Source organism: Dasypus novemcinctus, chromosome 30, assembly GCF_030445035.2.
Source record: "Dasypus novemcinctus isolate mDasNov1 chromosome 30, mDasNov1.1.hap2, whole genome shotgun sequence".
Taxonomy (NCBI): Eukaryota; Metazoa; Chordata; class Mammalia; order Cingulata; family Dasypodidae; genus Dasypus; species Dasypus novemcinctus.
In genome coordinates, this window is record NC_080702.1 from 47,624,515 (window position 1) to 47,629,718 (window position 5,204).

The 5,204-nt window shown below is 49.6% G+C and overlaps 1 pseudogene; it reads left to right on the forward strand.

Moving 5' to 3' along the window:
• Positions 1–546: 546 nt before the first annotated feature.
• Positions 547–1,956, forward strand: LOC131276882 (bone morphogenetic protein 7 pseudogene; annotated as a pseudogene).
• The last annotated feature ends 3,248 nt before the right edge of the window (positions 1,957–5,204 follow it).

Consider the following 5,204-nt stretch of genomic DNA (forward strand, 5'->3'; position numbering starts at 1 on the left):
TAGAGTAACCTTTATTATCAACATAGTTGAAAAATTCTCCACCACATGCTGTTGAATTTCTCTTTCTTTTTACTAACCATGAATGTAAATTTTCTTGGAAAAATGGAAGAAAGGAGGAAAGGAGAAGAGGAAGGAAAAGAAAGGAGGAAGGAAGGAAGGAAGGAAGGAAGGAAGGAAGGAAGGAAGGAAGGAAGGAAGGAAGGAAGGAAGGAAGGAAGGAAGGAAGGAAGGAAGGAAGGAAGGAAGGAAGGAAGGAAGGAAGGAAGGAAGGAAGGAAGGAAGGAAGGAAGGAAGGAAGGAAGGAAGGAAGGAAGGAAGGAAGGAAGGAAGGACTCTTATAATAAACAAAGTCCAATCTGGTTTTGGAGATGCAACATTCTGTCCCATGGAAGTACGTTGGTGATGATGAAGTTTAAACTCCTTTAATCTTGTAGGGGGAGGAGAAGCCCTGGCCTTCGGGCCCTCCAGCCTCCACAGCCATGGCACATGCACTCAGAGTTGGGTTTGTCCTGGAGGTGGCAGCAAGGTCGGTGGGGCAAGCGTAAGATGGAGAGGATCTCGGGCTACATCTCACCCTGCTCCTGGTTGCAGAGGCGCTGGTGGATGAAACTTGAGTGCACCTCGTTGTCCAGGCTGAAGTCAGCCAAGACAGAGTGTAGCACGGGGGTGCCCAGAGGGCCTCGAAGCTGGGGGCGCTTCAGCGTGCAGCAAACGCACGTGCATCTCGCCGGCTCTCTGCGCTGACCCTGCACCCGGCTCCTGGCACCAGGCACTGGGGCCCTCGCCGCCCCAGGTGGTGGAGGGGGGCAGGCAGCCGTACACGCCTATCGGTTACTTGCTGCAGGTGGCACTTGCTGACGACCCGCCCCGCTGCGCCCGCGCAAGGCCGTCTTCAGTACCCAGGGACCCCTCTGGCCAGCCTGCGAAACAGCCCCTTCCTCACCCAGGCCAACAGGGTCACGAGCTTCGTCAGCCGCGTGGAGTATGACAGAGAGCCCTTCCCCCCACGCTGCCACCATCGGGATTCCAGAAGGGTACTGCAGCCAAATTCCGGATCCACAGGACTGTGTCCGGGAACGCTTTGACATCGAGACGTTCCGGATCAGCGTTCCCCAGGGGCTGCAGGAGCACTTGGGCGGGGAGTCGGGCCTGTTCCTGCTCGACAGTCGCACCCTCTGGGCCTCCGAGGAGGGCCGGCTGGTGCTGGACATCACGGCCACCAGCAGCCACTGGGTGGTCATCGCGGTGCAACCTGGGCCTGCAGCTCCTGGTGGAGACGCTGCACGGGCAGAGCATCAGCCACAAGCCGGCGGGCCTCGTCAGGCGGCTCGGGCCACAGAGCAAGCAGCCCTTCCTGGGGGCGTTCTTCAAGGCCACCGAGGGCCCCCTGCGCAGCGTCGGGTCCGCGGCGGGCAAGCAGCGCAGCCAGAACCCCTGCAAGACGCCCGAGAGCCAGGAGACGCTGAGGTTGGCCAACGTGGCAGAAAGCAGCAGCAGCGACGAGGGGCAGGTGTGTAAGAAGCACGAGCTGTGTGTCAGTTTCCGCCACCCGGGCTGGCAGGACTGGGTCATCGCCCCCAAAGTCTATGCTGCGTAGTACTGCGAGAGGGGGAGTGCGCCTTCCCACTCCACTCCTACCTGAACCCGCCAACCACGCCATCGTGCAGATGCTCGTCCACTTCATCAGGCCAGAGACCGTGCCCAAGCCCTGCTGCACTCCTACCCAGCTCAATGCCATCTCCGTCCTCTACTTATGACAGCTCCAATGTCATCCTGAAGAAACACAAACACATGGTTGTCCCGGCCTGTGGCTGCCCCTCTTCTCCGGGAAGGCACGCACTTTGGGGCCACATTTTTCTGGATCCTTGGTCTCTCGCTGCCCAAGTTCTCCCACTGCCCAGCCTTGGCAAGGAGCCACCAGACCAACCACCCTCCCTTTCCTTTCCCCCACTATAAAGATGCAGGCATATTAAGGAATTCAAGATACAAATAGCTTTTGATCCTTTTTTATCATGGGCATCTCATCCTATGTTCAAGATCCTATAAACTGCTGCAGACAAAACCTAGCAGGAAAAATATACATACGTATACATATAAGTATATGTATACGTATACATATATGTATATGTATATGACAGGCTTATATATAAAGAAAAATTTGCCTGTCCACAGCCTCAGGCTGTGAAGTCTCAGCCCTGCACTGACTCATTTCCAGGGGTATTATACCTGCCCTTCTCTCAGGCCACCCAGCAGAAGGAGCAAAGGGGCACCCCCAGAGTGAGTACAGTTGTGTCTGTGCTTAGCAAAAACTGACATGGAAGTTTATTAATGTCACAATAAAAAAAAGGAAATGGTTAGGATGTTACAGATATACTTTCCTAAGCAATTTATTCCCCTCCCCCCAAAAAAAGATCCTTTAATCTACTCAAATCGTTCATCTTCAAATAACCTTTTTCATCATCTATATTACTGGGATTTCTCACAAATTTAATAAATCTGTATTTTTTTAAAATTATTTATTTATTTATTTTTTAAATTACATTAAAAAAAAATATGAGGTCCCATTCAACCCCACCGCCCCCGCCCCCCACTCACCCCACAGCAACACTCTCTCCCATCATCATGACACATCCATTGCACCTGGTAAGTACATCTCTGAGCATCACTGCACCCCATAGTCAATGGTCCACATCATAGCCCAGACTCTCTCACGTTCCATCCAGTGGGCCCTGGGGGGTTCTACAGTGCCCCGTAATTGTCCGTGAAGCACTATCCAGGACAACTCCACGTCCCAAAAACGCCTCCACATCTCATCTCTTCCTCCCGTTCCCCACACCCAGCAGCCCCCATGGCTACTGTTCCCACACCCATTCCACATTTTCTCTGTGGACATTGGATTGGTTGTGTCCATTGCACACCTATGTCAAGTGAGGGCTTAGATTCCACATGGGTACTGGATGCACTCCTCCCGCTTCTAGTTGTAGACACTCTAGGCTCCATGTTGTGGTGGTTGACCTTCTTCAACTCCATGTTAGCTGAGTGGAGTAAGTACAATAAATCAAAGTGTAGGAGCTGAAGTCTGTTGAGGCTCTGGGCCTGGGTGTCATATTATCAGTCCAGAGATTCAAATCCCCTACATATATCTTAAACCCAGCACCAACTACAATTCCAATAAAGTAGCATGCAAGTCTTGTGAAAAGAGATCCCCTCTGAGTCCAATTCCATCACGCAGAAACACCAGCTCCAAAGAACGGCCATCTGTCATGGCAGTGAACCACTTCTGCCATGACCATAGAACCCGTGGGTCTCTTTATCCCTCAAAAGAACCAATACCTGGGGTTGTATCTACCTTATCTGTCTCTTAGACTCTGTTCAGTTGTACATAGGGGTATTCCTTCTGACAACCTCCAGACTCTTTTTTAGAGACTCACAGCCTTATAATCTCATTTCTCCTTTCCATTTCCCCCTTACATTAGGTCAAACCTCTTCCCGAAGTCATGTTATTATATGTAGACAGGTATATTCTGCTGTTCCGCATTGAATCTTTAATTCAAGGTCATTTTCTAGTTGCTTCTTCAGCTGGTATGTGGTAGTGATCCCTCGGTGCCAGGGAGGCTCATCCCCGGGTGTCGTGTCCCACGCTGGGGGGAATGCATCGCATCTACACGCTGAGTTTGGCTGTGAGAATGGCCACATTTGAGTAACATGAAGGCTGTCAGGAGGAAAGCCCCAGGCACAATGCTACTCTAGGCCTTGTTCTTATTGCAGGTGTATAGGCTCAAAAGTGTAGCCATTAGTATCAAGAGCCCACTGTTGGGCCCTCCTTCCTTCCTGGTTCTTGCCGTTGCACCTGGAGGATTGCCGCTGCTCTCCCAGGGCCCACAACAGTGACCCCCCGGCCAGGAGCCCAGTACGCCCCCAGCTGTTGTTTTTAATTGCTTCCACTATGAGTATATATAGACATTACCATATACCCTGGGCATATGCCCTGTATAACTCCCTGTCAACCATATATATCTTGTCAATACCATCCCATATCAGTATTCCTCCGCTGCCATTGTTGAACCACTCTGTGATCCAAAACTTCCCGTAAAGTGAATCCCAACATAATGTCAGCTTCAGAAGAGTCTTAGATCACCAAAATTCATATATACAATATACAGTATTTCCCCAGATCCACCATAAAACCTTTTGCCTTCCACAGCAATAATCTTTTAACTTATTCATATCATATTTCCTGAAACTGATGTACAGATTCCGAAACTATAGTTTTCAAACAAGGTAACATTTGTGCTTACTATGTGGTCCATACTTTAGGTTGTACAGTTTTCTAAATTTTTTAGTTATCCTATGTTTTGTCTTATGGTTTTCATTATTAGTCTGTCGTCCCCTATATGATTTGGTGTAATATTAGCTGTTTTATATTCATCCTCGTGTACTATCACATAACTCCTCTTTTGCCCCCTTATTTACCTTTGTTCCATCCATTGCACATCCATTTTCCCCTCCCCTTAGGGCCCACAACGCCTGCCAATCTAATGCCCTGGGAGCTGTCCTTTCTCACGAGAGATACAGTTCTCTCTATTCGACGGCATTAGTCTTCCCCAGGATATGGGTCCACCCCACCCAATGGTAGAACCCACCTTGGTAAAATGAGCCTTCAGCTATTCCCTCCGGAGTCCATCCCACATCAGACCATACCCCCTGAGCATCCTAACCAGGTAACCCTCCTACTTATACCTTGATACGTTTTACTCAACATTTAGTTCTCAACGAACTTCTGACACTCTCCCATGTTTGTATGTTGCCCCTCCCTCCCACCTATTTCTTGGACAATATTACCCCTCTTCCCATCCCCAGCCCCCCTCAAACCCAGAAAACCCCACCCGAAGGTAACCCCTTGCTCCCATTTTGTCCCTTCTTTGTGCTCATACTTACTGCCAGCTCATCACAGATTCCACCCATGCAGACATTAACTCACATCCTTCCTCCACCCCCTGATTTCCAGTAAGCCACTTTTCCAAACTCTAGCTCTTTGAGGCAGTTAGCTTATTTCATATCATTGAGGTCATATAGTATTTGTCCTTCAATGCCTGGGTTGCTTCACTCAACATGAGATTCTCAAGGTTCATCCATGTTATCACATGCGATTGTAGTATATTGGTTCTTACAGCTGAGTAGTATTCCATTGTGTGTATATACCA